Source organism: Bubalus kerabau, chromosome 20 (assembly GCF_029407905.1).
Source record: "Bubalus kerabau isolate K-KA32 ecotype Philippines breed swamp buffalo chromosome 20, PCC_UOA_SB_1v2, whole genome shotgun sequence".
NCBI lineage: Eukaryota > Metazoa > Chordata > Mammalia > Artiodactyla > Bovidae > Bubalus > Bubalus kerabau.
In genome coordinates this window covers 12016756-12037450 of record NC_073643.1, presented here as the reverse complement: position 1 = coordinate 12037450, position 20695 = coordinate 12016756, and the positions used below count along the sequence as shown (strand labels likewise).

The window sequence follows — 20695 nt, the reverse complement described above, 5'->3', positions numbered from 1 at the left end:
CTGTCCCTTCCTTTCTAAGGCACTCTTCTCAGTGTGCATGTCTGTATAAGCTGCATCTTCCCGACGTCGTGAAGCTGCGAGGAAGACGAACAGGTAGAAGCGGGTGTATTGCTGGGTCATGGGGTGGGGGAGCTCATAGAAAAGGTTTTCTGGAGAACAGTCACTGCACTCCAGCCTTGCTGTCTCTCTGAGGCCCAGTGGCCTCGAACTGGTGGGCCCCCGCACCTGCTCCTGCACACACCTTGATTCACCCCAGCTTCTTGGGCCTGCCTCTGTAGCATCTGTGGATGTCAAGGTACCCACGCTAGCTCTTAGGTCCCCATTACCCTGAAGCTTCTCTCCTCAGAGCCAGCAGGGCCACTGTCTCTGGGTCCATTTCCAAGTTCCTGGGAATAACCTCTGATCAGTCAGCATGGGTTTGATGGGAGATCACAGGGTACAGGGCAGCCCCTTTTGGAGGACACTGGGTTTCTCTAAGAGGAGGAGATGGGTTGGGCAGGAAATACTAGGTATCTGTGTGTGTGCTCAGTCATGGCCAACTCTCTATGACCCCATGGATTGTAAACCACCATGCTCCTCTGTCCTTGGAATTTTCCAGGCAAGAATATTGAAGAGGATGGAGTGCCATTTCCTCCTCCTGGGGATCTCCCCACCCAGGGATCGAACCCGTGTCTCGTGTCTCCTGCATTGGCAGGTGGATACCTTATTGCTGAGCCGCCTGGGAAGCCCAGGGTATCTCTGGTGCCCCACTAAATTCTTCTTCCTTTCTATCCACTGCTCCGTGGAACTTCTGAGAAGTTCACCTTTGGAGGGAAAAATGATCCTCTTCCGATGGTCTGACTCCCTGGTCTCCTCTGTTCTGGGTTCTGAGGCTAATGTAGGGCTAAGAGAGACCTTTCCCACACTCTGACTAAATATTAAAAAATTTTTTTCTGTGTGTACCTGTATGGGCTTCTCAGGTGGTGCTGGTGGTAAAGAACCTGCCTGCCAATGCAGGAGGCATAAGAGATGTGGGTTCAATCCCTGGGTCAGGAAGATCCCTTGGAGGAGGGCATGGCAACCCACTCCAATATTCTCACCTAGAGAATCCCATGGAGCCTGGTGGGCTACAGTCCATAGGGTCTCAAAGATTTGGACACGACTGAGGTGACTTAGCAGGCGTGTATCTTTATTAAACTCTTAAACAATAATTATCTCATCTATCCAGAATTAATTTTGGTACAAGGATTCAGGTAGGAAATTCAGATTTATTTCTCCCAAAGGTGACTAGTCAGCTATCCTGACACACATTTTGATTTATCCATTTTTTCGTTTCATTTTAAAGAATATCTTTTTTGTCACATGCTAACTTTCCTTATTACTTAAGCCTGTATCTAGATTATACATATCTTCCTCAGCTTATGACGGGGTTGTATCCCAATAAAGTCATTATAAGTTGAAAATATCTTAAGTCAAAAATACATTTAATACACCTACTTTACCGAATATCATAGCTTAATCAAGCCTAACTTACATGTGCTCAGAAACACTTACATTAGCCTACAGCTGGGCAAAATCATCTAATACACAGCCCATTTTATAACAACTGTCAGGACTTCCCTGGTGGTCCAGGGGTTAAGACCCTATACTTCCAATGCAGGGGGCCTGGGTTCAATCCCTGCTCAGGGAACTAGATCCCACATACCACGGCTAAGAGTTCGCGTGCCACAACTAAAGATCTGCGTGCTGCAACGAAGACGTGGTGGAGCCAAATAAGTCAATAAATATTCATAATAAAGTGTCGAATATCTCATGTAATTTATGGAATTCTGTACTGAAAGTGAAACACGGAATGGAATGCTTTTAAGTGTTATCTTTTGTTTACCCTCATCATCATGTAGCTGAATGGGAGCTTCCTCTGCCCAGCATCACAAGAGAGGACCTATTATAGAGGACTAGCCCAGAAAAGATCACAATTCAAAATCTGAAGTAAAAAACCAACTTTCTAACTCAACATACTTCTCTGTGCCACACCATAGAGTCGAGAAGCCATGTTGAATCACCGGAAGCCAGGGACCACCTGTATTCTAGTTCATTCATGTATTAACCCACGTGTCAGAATCACCCTGTTTGGATCACTGTGGGCTGCTTCTTTTAAACTGTGGAGTCGTTCTGTACATCTCGTCATTATTCTGACTGCTCATCCTTACAGAGGGGACTGGACCCTGCAGCAGGTCCCTCTCCACGGAGGGAGACCCCTGCCTCGGGAGTGCCTGCTGTGTGCCGGGCATTTCCCTGCCATGCCCACGTCGGCTAACCAAAGCTGCAGGGTCTGGCTCTGCTCACTGATCAGCCCAGTTGCCCATGCGGGAGCCTTTCTCAGCAAGGCCCGTGTACCCGAGCTTGCTTCCCACAGGCTCAGTGCAAGGGCGAGCTCTGCAGAGAGTGAGGTCACCCAGCCAAGAACCCTATTCCATTGAGCGTTGGCAGCGGGTTTCCTGGGATCCCATCACTTCATTTCCAGTTGGGTTTTTCTTAAAAGCCCATTTAGCAGACAGTGGAAAGGTTAGCACTGCTTCCAGGGTTCCCTTTGTCTGTAATTTTCCAGTTTTTAAGTTTTAGGCCTGTTTTTGCTCCTCTTCTGGTTTCCTGTTGCAATTTAGAATTTTTGACCCTAAGCTCAATTAGCTACTTTGATGGAGACTTCAGAAATGGAAGAAGAGGGACTTCCCTGGTAGTCCAATGGCTAAGATTCTGCACTCCCAATACAGGGGAGTATTCTGCACTCCCAATACAGTTTTGATCTCTTGTCAGGAAATTAAGCCCCACATGCTGCAACTAAGAGTTGACAACTAAGAGATGACATGTCACAACTAAGGATCTTACATGCCACAACTAAGACCTGGCACAGCCAAATTAAAAAAAAAAAAAAAAGAAATGGGAGAAGAGAATTAAATGCATAGATTTAGTTACCCCATGGATGGGAGCTTCTATACTTTTTAAAGGGAGAAATGGGAATATAAATGATTCCTTTCTTAAAGGCAATATTTCTAAAATGTGAGTCTGTGATAGATTATAGGGTTTGTCCACAACTCTACCTTCCTTCCTGGCCCTTGTCCTGGCTTCTCTCAACTTCCGTGGGAGAAATTTACATCCTGGTCCAGTTGATGTTGGCCATGTGACTTGCTCCGGCCAATAGGATGTGAGCAAAGATGACATGAGCAGAGGCTTTAACCGTGCTTACCTGTAGCTGGGTTTCTTGTGCTTCTGCCACCTGCCACAAATAGAGCGTGAGCTTGTTCAAAGATGAATGACACCGGGAACAGACTGGAAGCTGGCCTGCAGACTGGTGGACAAGAAAAACAGAGGGTTATTGTGAGCCATTAGAATTTGGCGGTTGTTTGTTACACAGCACAGCTCTAGTGCAGCAACACCTGACAAATATTGAGTAATATATGGATCCTTTTTAGAGAAAGAAAATTCTAGCAAACTCTCCGTGTTGACAGAATTCATTCAACAAGTAATACTGTATATGTGTGTGTACTGAGGTGAGGGATAGAAACAGGGGGACCAGTTAGAAGAAGTAAATTGTTGTATATAATGAAACATAAATATTTCAAACAATACTAGGCACACATTTCCTATTCTTTAAGTCCTGCTACTGCTAAGTCGCTTCAGTCATGTCCGACTCTGTGCGACCCCATAGACGGAAGCCCACTAGGCTCCCCTGTCCCTGGGATTCTCCATACAAGAACACTGGAGCGCGTTGCTATTTCCTTCTCCAATGCATGAAAGCGAAAAGTGAAAGTGAAGTCGCTCAGTCATGCCCGACTCTTAGTGACCCCATGGACTGCAGCCTACCAGGCTCCTCCGTCCATGGGATTTTCCAGGCAAGAGTACTAGAGTGGGGTGCCATTGTAAGTCCTAAGCAACCATAAAAGCAAAGCAAAATTACAAGTTAACCAAATAAAGCTATATCAATGACCTCTATCAACTCAGTGGAATGGATGATGCTTCCACAAAATTGTCTTTGTATTGCACGTATACTCCTTGCTGTTCTGTCTCAGATTCTTTTGGGTCACATATGCTCAGACCACTGTAAGCCCTGGGACTTTGCTGGTGGTCCAGTGGTTAAGACTCTGTGCTTACAATGTGGGGGGCACTGGTTTGATCCCTGGTCAGGGAAGTTCCACATGCTGTGTGGCATAACCAGACAACCCTAAAAAGACCACTGTGAGCCCTACAATGATGTAATTCCAAAAAGACTTTTCTACAATTGCTATGGCGCTCACAGCTGAGTCCTTTGGCTTTTCCTTCTTAGAATAAATGTTTCCTTAAGAAGTCAGTCCACGTCTGATCTTTTTCACTAAGAGGCAAGAATTAAAACAACAGCGGTGGACACAATCTCCCAGTAATATCCTACCTAACAAATGTAAAACAAAGGCCTGGAATTTGGTCTGATGATTTACCTTTATCAGGCTGACAATCTGGCACATGTATGTATTAACTTTTTAAGGCTATCATGAAAATTAAAACACAAAGAGGTCACACATCTTGGAAAGATTGTCAGACCCCCCATCCTACTTATGCAGTTTGGGATCTACTGCATTCAAGCTTTCTTCTTGTTGCTGAAAAGAAAGGAAGAGACAAGACGTTTCACAATCTGGGCAGCAGATGGCACTCACGACATTTAGAATCACACAGGGGAAGCACTGGTCCACAACAATTTGCTGGTGTTGCATTCAGTGAGTGTGCTGTTTTAAAATCTTTTAAAAACACCCCGCTCTGTACGGCCTTATTTGGGCTGAGTCGGCCGAGTTTAATCCAGTGTAGCTCAGGCCACTGGCCGCTCCTTGGGCTGTGCTCTGCTTTTTGCAGCAGCGTGGGCTTGTGGGGAGAGTTCCTACCCTTGTAAGGCACGGGCAGGTGGCTTTCCCAAGATGGTCTTCTCCAGAGCCTCTCACCTGCAAGGGTGTAAGCCCTATCTATTCTGCCCTTTCCATCAGGCCAACGGGCTTCGGAAAGGGCATCTGTGCTTTTACCCTTAGCAACATGGAAATCCAGCATGCACTCCCTTCAGTGGTATGGAGATTGTAAGATATTTTGTTTTCAATGTGGTATATGGCCTCAGCCACTCTAAACCTTGGTTTTCCATTTGGAAACTTGGAATAGCAACATCTTCTTAAAGAATGGGTACTTACAGGGTGCCTCACTTATATAAGGACCATCACCCTGAGTTCTTTGGGATGGAGAAAATAAAGAATCAGTCATAAAATGTAAGCTGTCACTTTGTCCAGCTGAATATTTAATGCCCAGGAAAGAAAAAGAAAGTTGCTCAAGGGAGCAAGTAGATGGGTATAGAGCTTAGATCTTTTCTCTCCCAACACAGCATGTATGTATGCATGCATGCATGTATGTATATGTATGCATGCATGTGTGTATGTATGCATGTGTGTGTTTGGCTGTGCTGGGTCTCAGTCGCGGTACAGGGATTGTTAGCTGCGGTACGAGGGATTTTTAGCCGTGGCATGTAAATTCTTAGTTGCAGCCTGTGGGATCTAGTTTCCTGACCAGGGGTCGAACCCAGGCCCCTGCATTGGGAGCATGGAGTCTTAGCCACTGGACCATCAGGGAAGTCTACCAATGAAGTTTTAAAAAAACCCATAATGGATATTTTCCCCCTTGGGTGCTCCAACTCTATGCTCACTGCTGGGCCAGCACTGTGTCAGGGCTGCTCACCTGGGCATGTCCTGCCCACATAATCCTAGTGTGGAGAACAATGGGGGCCACACTCTAGAATGAGAAGAACACAGGGCCTATTCAGTCTTCATTAACCTAACCCAACCCTGCGGTGTCCTAAAGTCCAGAAGCAGAGCCAGTAGTGTGTTACATTTTACAGTTTGAAGATGTCTTTGATATATATATATACACACACACATAAATAATTTGTATATGTATGATATAAATATACATATACATCATGATGTACATATATATATATATCATGTTGTGTGAAGTTGCCTCAGTTGTGTCTGACTCTTTGCGAACAATGGACTCTAGCCCACCAGGCCCTTCTGTCCATGGGATTCTCCAGGCATATGCTTCCAGATTTCAGGGACACTCATAGCAAGTATTGATTTTTCTTTCTTTTAGGTTGAGGGCTATTTAACATCCAATAAAATGCATTGATCTTAAGAGTTTAGTTTTGACAACTGAGTAATTGCTTTTTGAGAACGCAACTGAAGTCTAAAGGGGGATGGAGTAACACAATCTGTATGTGAGAGGATGAAACTTGCTCTCTCTGGCCTGTCTGGAAAGGGAGAAATACTGACTTCCAGAGCCCCATCAGGCTTCCTGAGAGGCAGGACCCCTGACTATACCTCCCTGGAAATTCTCCCACATCTCCCCCAGCTCACGGGAGAAGATGCTCAGGCCAATTTTACCGAGATCTCAGAAGACAAGGGGGGAGAGTGCACCAGAGCTGTAGCTGAGAGTCACAGGCTCTACTTTATACGCCCAGGACCCTCATTGAGGATCTGGGGGTCACCCTTCATTAACATGGGCAAATACCAGGCCTGTCTAGGTCCACTGCAGGGACCCCGTGTGGCTCCCGGCTTTAAATGCTTGGATTTTAATTCGTTACTTCTGAATCTTTGTCTTCTGTCTCCATTTTATGTTTCCTACTGGGTCCCACTTATTCTAGGGGCTGGTTTCTGCCAAGTCTCTGCCTACCAGTGTCTGGAGTGGTGTGAATCTGAATCTATCATCCTAGGTGGGCAGAGAGAATCATCTTTCTTTATGTTCTGTTCCTGTAGCCTCACTCTGCTGGGTGGACAGGAAATTCTGCCTTGGGTGTTACTGTGGGCATCTTTCCACCCTGGGATCATTTACAGAGATAAAGCAAAGGGTGGTTTTATTGCTAAGTCATGTCCGACTCTTGTGACCTCATGGACTGTAGCCCACAAGGCTCCTCTGTCCATGGGATTTCCCAGGCAAGCATACTGGAGTGAGTTGCCATTTCCTTCTCCAGGGGATCTTCCTGACTCAGGGATCAAACCCAGGTCTCCTGAATTGCAGGCGGTCTTCTGCATTGCAAGCAGATTATTTACTGACTGAGCCACCAGGGAAGCTAAAGGAAAGGGGAGGCCTCTCTGATCAAGAATCATGGACCCACATTGGCTGATGTGGAGACCACTGATTGTCCCAGTCCATCAGGCCTGTTCAAGTTCAGCTTGGAGCACCAAAGTCTTTGGTGAGGATGGGGGCTTTGGGTCATTCGTCTAGCCCTCCAACCCTAACGTCCCCTTGAGGTCTCATGGTCCCCCTGTAGAGCCATCCCCAAGTCTCATGGACTCACAAGTCTCCCCATGGACCCTGCGTGGCATTCTGTCCTTGCCAGCACACCTGTTCCTCTCTCCACTCTGCCTCTGGGACATTTCCTCAACAGGGAGCCGTTGTGGAGACAGGAGAACACGCTCCTGAGCTCTAGTCACTTCTGCATCCCACTCTGCAAAAACAAACAAACAAACAACCCTGAGGCAAAGAATGACAAAGGCTACTTGCATGAAATTCAAGATAAACAACCAAACAGCACCCAGTAAAACATGAATTACTATCTTTCCCCAAAAAAGTATCCTGCCCAGTGTTTACAATACCCTAATGGTCTGCTTTGCTTATAATGTTTCAGAGTTTTCTCTCACTCACTTTCCAGAGCATTCAGTGTCCCTCTTGTCTGCTGGGATTTCTCTGGCATGATCAGGATGAATATGGCAGGGGCTTCATCAGTATTTTTATCTGGAAATAGTCACTACCTGTACTGATCTGAGCAGAAAGGCCACATCCTTATGGAACCATTTATCATACCTGGGGCAGCTGTCCTCAGAGGCATTGTTGCTTAGTTACCCACACTTATTCTCATGTTCGCGCTAAGAGTTTTGGGGAGAGCTGGAATATTGTCTCCTTACGGTGTTTAAACACAGAGATGGGACTTCTCTGGTGGTCTAGTGGTTAAGACTCCATGCTGCCAATACAGGGGGCATGGGTTAGATCCCTGGTCGGGGAACCAAGATTCCACATGCCACTAGGTACGGTCAAAAGATCTAAAATTTTTTAAAAAATATATATTTAAAAAAATAACACTGAAATGAGCATTAATTATAAGAAGAGTTTTTCTCTGATGTACTGGAAAGACTTTGGCCACCTGATGCTAAGAACCATCTCACTGGAAAAGACCCTGATGCTGGGAAAGATTGAGGGCAAGTGAAGGGGGCAACAGACGATGAGATGGTTGGATGGCATCACTGGCTCAATGGGCATGAGTCTGAGCGAACTCTGGGAGATAGTGAAGGATAGGGAAGCTTGGTGTGCTGCAGTTCATGGGATCACAAAGAGTTGGATGCAACTTAGCAACTGAACAATGACAACTGAAAAGACAACTGGAAAAGGCTAGGAGAAGTCTCTGGAACAATCTGGCAGTGTGGGTATATCATTTTGGGCTGAGGACAGCCCTCGGGGGTCACACTTGAAGGGTGAGGCTGTGCTGTAGCCCTAGGTGGCTTCCAGGTAAGACTCTCATTCCCAGTGCTCATTCCCTTGCCTTTGCAAAGTCACTGGACAGGGGAAAGATGGGGTGACACACTGTGCTGCCGTCCATGTGGGCTGGCACGTACCAGCACTGGTGCTGGCTGATTAGATGTGCAGTGCAGCAATGGCACCCCCTCCAGTACTCTTGCCTGGAAAATCCCATGGATGGAGGAGCCTGGTGGGCTGCAGTCCATGGGGTCGCTAAGAGTCGGACACGACTGAGCGACTTCACTTTCACTTTCCACTTTCATGCATTGGAGAAGGAAATGGCAACCCACTCCAGTGTTCTTGCCTGGAGAATCCCAGGGACAGGGAAGCCTGGTAGACTGCCGTCTATGGGGTCGCACAGAGTCGGACACGACTGAAGCGACTTAGCCGTTAGGCTCCAGAGGCTGGCACATCACCAAGGGGCCACCAGGTGGCGCTGCCAGCCATCTCACGTTTAAGACTCTCGGGTGAGGCAGGAATATCTGGAAATCGGTCCTTGTCTCCAGGGCACTGCGGTCGGGCAGAGGAGCCAGCTTGGCTCTGATCAGGGGGTGACCTGAGTTTCACAAGATGCAGCAATGCTCGGTCCTGTCGCCTGCTTCCTGACCCCGTACCTGAAGGATTAGAGTTGTATTGGCTTCTGATAAATGCTTTCCTCCACAATCTGGGTTTGGTATCTTTCTCATTTTCTGCCCTGCTAGGTTTAGTCTCTCAATGTTTCTGTCAGATAAGATAAAAACTGTGTCACTGTAACAAGATGTTCGTCACTGTAACAAGATGTTCTTGCTCATGGCAATGAAAAGCTTTGGGGATGAAGCATGCAACCCCATCCCTGATCCTCATGTAGCGTCCCTGACTCACTTCGTCCCACCCTAGCGGTCAGGGCGGAGGGCGTGTGTGCGGACCAGGCCCAGAGGTGGGCTGGAGCTTGGACAGGGGCTGGGGAGAGGGAAGAGCTGAGGATGCTGGGTGGTCAGAGGACAGGGTTGTTAATGGAAAAGGCTCAGATCTGTTGAAGGATCAGTTCAATCAGTTCAGTCGCTCAGTCGTGTCCGACTCTTTGCAACCCCATGAATTGCAGCATGCCAGGCCTCCCTGTCCATCACCAACTCCCAGAGTTCACTCAAACTCACGTCCATCGAGTCGGTGATGCCATCCGGCCATCTCATCCTCTGTCGTCCCCTTCTCCTCCTGCCCCCAACCCCTCCCAGCATCAGAGTCTTTTCCAATGAGGCAACTCTTCACATGAAGTGGCCAAAGTATTGGAGTTTCAGCTTCAGCTTCAGTCCTTCCAATGAACACCCAGGGCTGATCTCCTTTAGAATGGACTGGTTGGATCTCCTTGCAGTCCAAGGGACTCTCAAGAATCTTCTCCAACACCACAGTTCAAAAGCATCAATTCTTCGGCGCTCAGCTTTCTTCACAGTCCAACTCTCACATCCATACATGACCACTGGAAAAACCATAGCCTTGACTAGATGGACCTTTGTTGGCAAAGTAATGTCTCTGCTTTTGAATATGCTATCTAGGTTGGTCTTAACTTTCCTTCCAAAGAGTAAGCGTCTTTTAATTTCATGGCTGCAGTCACCATCTGCAGTGATTTTGGAGCCCCCCAAAATAAAATCTGACACTGTTTCCACTGTGGGGTGAGGCTTATGCACATACTTTGCAAAGAGTGAAAAGGTGCTCTGATGCTTTGATCAGGTGCATGTTGCTACACATGCCATAAAGACTGGATACAAATGTCTTAAAGATTAGAAGAACCATGTCACACTTCTGCCTTGAGGTGTCCTGGTTCCTCCAATGGACGGCTTCAGCCTTGGGGACATGTCTCCCAGGATGACCCAGGACACTGGCTGAGCTGCACCTGCGGGAACAGAACTGCAGACAGACGCGTCGTGGGCGGGGCCTGGAGCAGGGATGGGCGGGGCCTGGAGCCGGGGTGGGCGGGCCCTGGAAGGTGACAGGATTTTTAGGGAGGGTTTGAATGTCAGTTTTGGGGAAAACTAACTCTCTCTTTCTCAACAGCTAACAGCCCTAAAGAAGCAATAAATGCTTCCAGCTGCTCTGCCCAAGCTTGCCTGGAACCAGCTGTCATGAAGAGGAGATAAGGTCTCAGAAATGTTCAAATTGTATAGTTTTTTTCTAATAACAGAGTTGCTGACAGTTGTGAGGCCTATGCCATGTTACCTATTAAAATAGTTAAGGTCAGCCAACGTTTTAAAATCAAGAGAATTAAATTGTGTTAAATAGGCCCAAGACACACTGTTGGTTATAGCTTCAGAAACTTGGGTTTTTGTGTGTTGAAGAAGGTCAGTTTGTTATAAAAGAAATTCTCTTTATATAATAAAATCATATCATACTGCAAAGTCTAAGAAATCTTCACATTTGGAAGGGGGTGTGTTTGTGTCTGTGTATAAGAAAGCCTAAGTTTGGGGACTTTCAATGTGTACTTTTCTAGAAAAGTTTGCTTGCCAACTTCCCAAGATTAGCTGAAAGCCTCTCAGAACCTTCTGGAATGCTACTAACTTCCAAGAAAATGTATTGTTTCTTCTAGAAGGTTAGGGAGAATTGGTGGTGGTGCTCAGTTGCTCAGTTCTGTCCAACTCTTTATGGCCCCATAGACTGTAGCCCACCAGGCTCCTCTGTCTGTGGGATTTCCTAGGCAAGAATACTGCAGTGAGTTGCCATTCCCTTCTCCAGGAGATCTTCCTAAGGATCAAACCCAGGTCTCCTGCATTGCAGGCAGATTCTTTACTGTCTGAGCCACCAGTATGCCTTTTCCACAGTTGTTCCCAGCATTGTCCTGCCCTTCCTTCCATGAAAAGAAGGGAGTAATATTCCTCAACTTTAGTTTCATAGGTGTCCACAATCATCTGCAAATTGACCAGCCTCATTGACAAAATTTCCCGAATTAGGCAGGGCGGTGGTGGTCGGGAGGGGGTTGGAAATGTGCTCAGTGTATCAGTCAGCTGTTACTTTGTAACAAGCAAGCATACAAAAAGTCTCAGTGGCATACAACAAAAAGCATTTATTTAGCTCCTGCATCTGCAGGTCAGCTATATACCTCTCAACTGGGCTAGTCCTTGCATCCTAAGTTGGCTGGGGGTTGACTGAGCTCAGTGGGGCATGACTGAGCTCTTCTGCTTTGACTGAACTGTCTGGGGAAGCACGTCTCCCTGCAAGCCTGCCGGTCTGTTGGGCAGGGTGCTTTGGCCAGCCACAGACCCAGGGCATATTTTTACAATGGCAGTGGCCGAAGTATAAGAGGAATGGACCCACTGCAAACGCTAGCTTTGTGTCATGTCTGCTAAGATCGCTTTCACCAAAGCAAGTTTTAGAGCTGATCTTGAAGTTAAGGGGCGGGGAGGCACTCTTACTCGTGCTTACGTGGGAGACCTGCAAAGTCACTTGGGAAGGGATGTGGACAGAGTGAGGGGTAAAGGGTTGGCTCCCAATGTTATCCATTAATACCACAGTGTACAAGATACTTCTCTACACTGCTCAAAAAACATGGGTGCTCTGTGTTATCTTCAGCCTGGCACTCAAGAATAAAGGGACACTTTCCTTTATCATCCTGCGTTGCCCTGTCTAGTTTTTGTTTGCCTCTAAGCCCTAACCCTGTTTCCCAGTGGAATTCGGGGTTTGCCTTCTCCAAGCAGTGTCACCCCTGGCACACCACCTCTCTGAACCTGCATCATCAGTCCCCTTTCTTGGCTGCTGGTCTGGGTGTAAAGCTCCTGGAAGGCTTCATAGATCTACTGAGCCTCTGAAGCCCGTCATCCAGCCTGTATGGTGCCCCGCAGGCGGTAGGTGCGCTCAGTAAATATGTTGTTTTCGGCCAGGAGCTGGGAATGAAAAAGCAGAGAAAGAAAAGTTGGTCTTCCAAGTGCTGTAGGGGTGGGGGAGGGGGAGAGCTTCTGCCTCAGCCATCAGGACTCTCTCTCTGCTCCGTTTTCAAGCTGGAGTTAGGACGAGACAGAGCAGGTCACTGGCTCATTCCAAGTCCTCGTACCACCCTGGGGGCCTCAGATCAATCCATTTTCTGTTTCAATGACTGTGTCTCCGCCTCACTGATCTCCCTCAGTTAGTTCACAGGGTTAGTTCTCAGGGTTGATTAGATGATGGAGATCATCATGGCCAATAGAAGGGGAAAAAGAAGTAGTGACAGATTTTCTCTTATTGAGCTTCAAAAATCACTGCAAATGGTGACTGTACCTGTGACATTAGAAGACACTTGCTTCTTGGAAGGAAAGCCACGACAAACCCTAGACAGCATATCAAAAAGCAAAGACATCACTTTGCTGAGAAAGCTCTGCATAGTCAAAGCTATGGCTTTTCCAGTAGTCATGTACGGATGTGAGAGTTGGACCATAAAGAAGGCTGAACACCAAAGAATTGATGCTTTTGAATTTTGGTGCTGGAGAACACCCTTGAGAATCCCTTGGACCACAAGGAGATCAAATCAGTCAATCCTAAAGGAAATCAACCCTGAATATTCATTGGAGGGACTGATGCTGCAGTGCCAATACTTTGGCCACCTGATGCAAAGAACCAACTCATTGGAAAAGACCCTGATTCTGGGAAAGATCGAGGGCAAGAGGAGAAGGGAACAACAGAGGATGAGATGGTTGGATGGCATCACTGATTCAATGGACATGAACTAGGGAAAACTCTGGGAGACACTGAGGGACAGGGAGGCCTGGTGTGCTACAGTCCATGGGGTCACAGAGAGTTGGACACAACTTAGCGACTGAACAACAACAATGAAATGTACACTTATGAGTGGCAAACCATCCTTTTACAGTGTCATCCCATCCTGAGGGTCTCATCTCAAGAGAAATTTTTCCTGTTGCCTCCTGCCCTACAACAATAAGTTTACAATGGTTTATAATAAGTTTCCCTCTTTGTGCTGTACAGTGCGATGGGGGTTTGACAGATGTATAAACTCATTTATCATTAGTTTCATAGAGAAACATTTCACCAGCTACCTGTTTATGCATCCTTCTCCCTCCTTCCCTCCCCCAAACCCTCTTGTTCTGCTTTGATAAGTGAATTAGGAAAGGCAAGATGCTATTCTATGACCCTGGGATATTGGCATGGCTTTGCCTCTGACTTCTGTGTCATCAGGAAGGCTAGAGGGCTCCTCTGACTACAGCCATCCTGCAGGGTTAGGCAGACAGTCTGTAAGTGAGGCAGAGGGTGCGGAGAGCCCAGCACATGGTTGGGGGCTGCACACAGGTTGTCCCCCTCTCCCTTGCCTCTGTTGTGGGTTAGCTGATATTTGGCAGTTGGAAAGAGGGTGAGGCTGCCCTGGAAATCCGAGTAATTATACTTCCTTGAGATAACTCTTTCCCCTGCCTGCGTCCCGAGGGGATGAGCATCAGGCTTCCCTGGCCCCAGGTAGGGGGAAGATCTGATGGGAAATTTGATTTTCTCTGTGAGTTTATGGAAGTCAGAGGCCAAGACTTGCATTAATCACCATGAGGATTCTTGATGGCCCCATTGCTTGTGGGCATCACCTGTTCTGAATTGTCTTTTTGGGAGGACCATTGAGAACAACCTGAACCAACCCCTCGTGATTGGCTCTGACCCACCCTGACACCAGCTGCTGAAGGCTGGCTTCCTCCAGCAAGCCACCCTCCACCCCCCTCCACCCCTCCCCCGCCCCCCTCACTCCCCCCACCCCCCACCCGACACCATCCCTGCTCCTCAGTTCTCCTCTGACATGGGGAAACTTCTTCCTCCATGCATATTCAGCCGTCTGTGGCAGGATTTCACAACATAGACACTTCTCTTTAGCACAAGCTTTCATGATGCAGATTGGAAATGACGTAGCTTAATTTGGAAGCTTGATTTACAGTCAGGATACAGATATTGGTTCTAATGTAGAGCTTGTGCCTTGAACAGGAAAAAGTTGTTACTCACAACTCAAAACATTTGTTGGAGTGACTCTGTGCTTGGTTTATTTTATCAACAGAGGATTGATCAAGATCGTGCAGGAAACAGATGGCACATGCAAATGTAACGTAGGAGGGTTGAGAGAGGTGTTTGCTCCCAGGTAGTACAGTGGTAAAGAACCCTCCTGCTAATGCAGGAGACATGGATTTGATCCCTGGGTTGGGAAGATCTCCTGCAGAAGGAAGTGGCAACTCACTCCAGTATTCTTGCATGGAGAATCCCATGGACAGAGGAGCCAGGCGGGCTACAGTCCTTGGGGTCACAAAGAGTCGAGTCAGGCACAACTTAGCACCTGAGCACACACATAAGGGAGGTGTTTGCAAAGGTGTGGATGGGGAAAGAGCACCAACAAGGAATGGGGAGATGCTGCAGGACCAAAGTCAGTGAGAAGCTGCCACCTTCCTCGATGAGCAAGAGGCAGGGGCTTGGCAGGAGCTGTGGGTTTCAGAGAGGGGTGGTCTGGAAGGAGTTGTGACTTTGGGTGGAATAAAGCAGACGCTGTCAATGTGCTGTCCAGCAGGGAGAGAATCAGGGAATAAACACCTCACTTTCTCCCCTGCTATTCACTGGCTTGATGGTACCTCCACTTGCCAAATCCAGTGAGAAGCCAGAAAGCAAAAAAGCCTGAAAATGCTTTCCATCAAGATCAGCTGTCTGGGGCCCCAGGCAGGGTGGGGAAGTGTGGACAAAAGCTGGGAAGCAGAAGAGTGTGGTACCCAGCACACTTGGATTATAAGCAGGATAAAGGTGATAAGAATGTGAGGTGATCAGGGCTACTGAACGTGTTGCTGGTGAAAAGGAAACACCAGCGTTAGTTGCACGTGAAATAAAATCCTACATGTGCTCCCTGATGTCTGACTTTGCAGCTAGGTGGTAGAGAGTTGACCCTTGAACAAAATGAGAGTTAGCAATGCCAACCTGCATGCAGGCAAAAATCTGATGATAACTTTATACTCAGCCCTCCATATTTTCTGCACCCTAAACCAGCCATGGAGAGTGTAGTACATATTCATTGAAAAGAATCTGCGTACAAGTGGACTCAGGCAGTACAAACCAGTGTTGTTCAAGAGTCAATGGAAACTAAAATAGTATGGAGATCTCTCAGGAAATGAAAAATAGAATTGCTATACAATCCAGCAATCCCACTCCCAGGCAAATATCTGGATAAAATTATAATTCAAAAAGATACATGTATCCCTAATAGCAGCACTATTTACAGTTGTCGAGACATGGAAACAACCTAAAATGTCCATTGACAGATAAATGGATAAAGAAGATGTAGGACATACATACAATGGAATATTACTCAGCCATAAAAAATCAAACAATGAGATTTGCAGCCACATGAATTGACCTAGAGATGATCATACTAAGTGAAGTATGTCAGAGACAGCAAGATAAATACTATATAATATCGCTTCTACATGGAATCTACAATATGGCACAAATGAACCTATTTATGAAACAGGCTCACAGTTTGTTTTCCCTAAAAGTAGTCATAATTTGCAGTGATGTCATCGGTGAGTTTCTTATTGATTTGGAATGATGAGAGAAAAGGCATATCATCAATTGATTCTAGAAGCTAACATTAGTAGATGAAGGCAGTGGACATGGGACTCTTTCCTGTCTGGACTGAGTATGAGGGGAGGGGGGACCTCAGGCTTTCCGACAAAGCAAAAAGACTTAAAGTTACCAAAAGGGAGGAGAGAAGGGATGGAGTGGGAGGTTGGGATTAACAGATGCAAACTCATACATACAATGGATAAACAACGAGGGCTTACTGTCTAGCACAGGGAACTATACTCAATGTCTTGGGGTAAACCAAAATGGAAAAGAATAAAAAAAGAATGTATATATATATATGTGCGTGTGTGTGTGTGTGTGTGTGTGTGTAGCTGAGTCACTTTGTTGTACAGCAGAAGTTAGCACAACATTGTAAATCAACTCTACTGCAGTTAAAAAAAGTCAATGTCAAACATAAAAAAACCCTTTTATTTAAAATATCTGTGGGGCTTCCCTGGTAGCTCAGTGGTAAAGAATCTGCCTGCCAATGCAGGAGGCACGGGTCCGATCCCGGATCCAGGAAGATTCCACATGCTATGGAGCAACTGAGCGCATGCATCACAGCTACTGGGCCTGTGCTCTAGAGCTCAGGATCCACAGTTATTGAAGCCTGTGAGCCCTAAGGCCTGTGTTCTGCAACAAGAGAGTAGCCCCCACTCGCCACAACTAGAGAAAAGCCTGCAAGCAACAAAGACCCAGCACAGCCAAAAATAAATAATAAATAAAATAAAAAATATCTACATAAAAATAATTTATGAATCCCAAATTCTTAAAGCCCTGCCTTTTCACCACCTCCACATCTATTGCCACCGAAATAACAACTTTTATTGTGGTTTTTAAAAGTACATAGTGTAAATTTGTCTTCAACAATTTATACTGGCTTGTTGGCTATGTCCGGGTTCTCAGACCCCAGATTTTGCAAGCAAAATCCATCAGTTCTCCTTTTCATCAGAAACGCCACCGAGGGTTTTAACATTTAGATTCCTTTCTCCAAAAAACATTAGAATGGAGCCTTGGATGCCCAGAAATAGACACTTCAAGAGGAGGATTTGTGTATGAGTGATTTATGAGGAAATCTCTCTGTTGGGAAGGGAGTGTGGGAAGCCAAACAAAGGGGTGAGTCCAGGGGAAGCCACTGCCTAAGCCGAATTCTGAGGAGGGGCTCTCGAGTGTTAACCACCTGGCAAAGTCTCCCCAGCTTCCAGGCAGGGAACCAGGCTCTTACTCCCCTACATGTGTCATTGATGGCCACGGGCCCCACAGGTTTACAAACTCCTGGAGCCTCTGGTTGTCTCCTCACGTGTGGCAGGCTAGCTCTGGTAGCAGAAAAGTTCTCTGAAAAGATCAGCTGGTGTAAACCCCCAGGAGTGAAGGAGGAGGGGCATCTGGGTGGAGCACGGGAGGTAAATGTCCCCTTGGAGTCTCAGGCACCAAGTGCCCGGGCTTAGAGGCAGCGATGGCTGGGCTCACCCTGGCACAGTTTTTTCCGTTTTCTTCTCTGTCTCCTGAGGTTGTCCCCTCTCCTCCCCATACTTGATATCAGAAAGACACATTTTATACTTTATACTTTTATATTTGCATGGTTATGCTTCTATATTTGCATGGTTCCTTGGGAGAAAGATTACCAGTTGCCTGGTTCCTTTCATTTTCAAGGTCATAGGGCTGCCACACTTCTCACTGTGTCAAAGCCTAAGATTTTAGCAGATGAGCATGTTTCCCATTTCCAAATATATGTCTGCACAATCTGGAAGAAATGGACAGATTCTTCTAAGACTGAACCAGGAAGAAATAGAAAATAAGAACAGGCCAATCACAAGTGCTGAAATTGAAACTGTGATGAAAAATCTTCCAAAAACTGAAAGTCCAGGACCAGATGGCCTCACAGGCAAATTCTATCAAACATTTAGATAATGTGTTCTTCTCAAATTCTTCCAAAACACTGTTGAGGAAGAATCACTTCCAAGCTCACCCTACAAGGCCATCACCTTGATATTAAAACCAGACAAAGATATGCTGCAAAAAAGGGAAATTACAGGCCAATGCCACTGATGAACATAGATGCAAAAGTCTTCAACAAAATACTTGCAAACAGAATCCAACGCATTAAAAGGACCATACACCATGATCAAGTGGGATTTATCCCAGGGATGCAAGGATTCTTCAATATAAATCAGTGTGATGTGCCATATTAACAAACTGAAGGATAAAAACCATATGATCATCTCAATAGATGGAGAAAAAAGCTATTGACAAAACTCAAAACACTTTTATGATGAAAAGCTGTCCAGAAAGTGGGCGCAGAGGGAAACTACCTCAACATAATGAAGGCCAAATACAACAAATCCACAGCTAGCATTGTTCCCAGCGGTGCAAACTGAAAGCATTTCCTTCAAGTTCAGGAAATAGATAGAAAATATAGTTATAAAAATATTTTTACCAGAAAGTGATGATTTAGTTTTCCAATTATCCATGCAGTTTGATTCCATTTTACTTTTAATCATCACATGCTTCAGGAGACTGGGAACAGAAAAAAGAAATGCTAAGATTTAAATGGGCCTCACATTCAACTGAGCTTGGTTAGTAAGAGTTATGTATTGACCCCTTCCACATGGTGTCTGCATTAATGTGACTCATTTAAACAGGACACATTTCCCTAAAAGTAGTCATAATTTGCAGTGATGTCATTGGTAAGTTTCTTATTGATTTGGAATGATGAGAGAAAAGGCATATCATCAATCGATACTAGAAGCTAACATTAGTAGCTGAAGGCAGTGGATGTGGGACTCTTTCCTGTCTGGAGTGAGTATGAGGGGAGGGGGGACCTCAGGCTTTCCAATCACATCCTGCATCCGCTCTTCCTTCCTCTGTGTAGACAGAACTTTGGCAGAGGTGGCTGGGCTGGTCCGTCCAGCCCGGTCTCCCCTCCTGGCCAGCACAGGCTGGTCAGTGATGTGTTTGTAGTCACTGTGTATATGCAGTCGTGTCCGACTCTTTGTGACCCCATGGACCGTAGCCCGCCAGGCTCCTCTGTCCATGGGATTTTCCAGGCAAGAATACTGGAATAGGTTGCCATTTCCTCCTCCGTGGGTCTTCCCGACCTAGGGATTGAACCCAAGTTGCCTGCGTCTCCTGCATTGGCAGGCGGATTCTTTACTGCTAAGCCAGCTGGGACAGTCTTTGTGCTATTCCAGCTTCCTTGTCACCACTGTTTCGGATGTGTCGGGTGTCCTGAAGTAGCTAAAGCAAACACAGATTAACAGATGTGTATGCACATTTTCTGTCACAATTCGAATGCAAAGGATGACTATTCTCTTAAGGACTTGTCCAAGACAATATGAGGCCAAGACAATATGAGGCAGTTTAAGAGGTGTCTTTTTGTCTACAAGTAATAAATGCTGGAGAGGCTGTGGAGAAAAGGGAACCCTCTTACACTGTTGGTGGGAATGCAAACTAGTACAGCCACTATGGAGAACAGTGTGGAGATTCCTTAAAAAACTGGAAATAGACCTGCCTTATGACCCAGCAATCCCACTGCTGGGCATACACACTGAGGAAACCAGAATTTAAAAGAGACACGTGTACCCCAATGTTCATCGCAGCACTGTTTATAATAGCCAGGACATGGAAGCAACCTAGATGTCCATCAGCAGATGAACGGATAAGAAAGCTGTGGTACATATACACAATGGAGTTTTACTCAGCCATTAAAAAGAATACATTTGAATCAGTTCTAATGAGGTGGATAAACTGGAGCCTATTATACAGAGTGAAGTAAGCCAAAAAGAAAAACACCAATATAGTATACTAATGCATATATATGGAATTTAGAAAGATGGTAACAATAACCCTGTATATGAGACAGCAAAAGAGACACCAATGTATAGAACAGTCTTGGGGACTCTGTGGGAGAGGGAGAGGGTGGGATGATTTGGGAGAATGGCATTGAAACATGAATAATATCATATATGAAACGAGTCGCCAGTCCAGGTTTGATGCATGATACTGGATGCTTGGGGCTGGTGCACTGGGACGACTCAGAAGGATGGTATGGGGAGGGAGGAGGGAGGAGGTTTCAGGATGGGGAACACATGTATACCTGTGGCGGATTCATGTTGATATATGGCAAAACCAATACAATATTGTAAAGTTAAAAAATAAAATAAAATAAAAAAACACTGAGCCAAAAAAAAAAAAAAAGAGGTGTCTTTTTTTTTTCCTCTCCTACTTTACAAAAGCAGATGTCATGCCACAACTGTACCAGTAAGCAGTTCTCAAAAGGCAGTTTAAATGAGTGTCTGTTAAGAAGTAGGCTCTGATTCACATTGTTGTATGGTAGAAACCAAGACAACATTGTAAAAATTTAAAAATGAACAAAAAGAAGTAGTGTCTCTGTTCTCTTGAAGATAAGGTTCTCAATGTCACATTATTAAAATCTGTGTTAAATGTCTAATCCAATTAGATTTCTCCATCTTACATTTACTGCTGTATTTCCTTGTAATAAGATTAGTAGATGCAAGCTATCACATATAGAATAAACAAGGTCCTACTGTTCAGGATCGGAACTATATTCAATATCCTATGATAAACCATAATGAAAAGAATATAAAAGAATGTATATATG

General features: G+C 45.8%; 1 protein-coding gene across 1 annotated transcript in view; it reads right to left on the bottom strand.

Annotated features, from left to right (window-relative positions):
• LRRFIP2 (LRR binding FLII interacting protein 2) overlaps positions 1-20695 on the bottom strand; it is a 197413-nt gene that overhangs the window by 140485 nt on the left and 36233 nt on the right. The window contains exons 2-3 of the mRNA XM_055558732.1: positions 7384-7486; positions 3224-3325 (exon numbers count right to left, since the gene is read on the bottom strand). The gene's annotated coding sequence lies outside the window, so the exon portion shown is untranslated. The remainder of the gene's footprint in view (positions 1-3223; positions 3326-7383; positions 7487-20695) is intronic.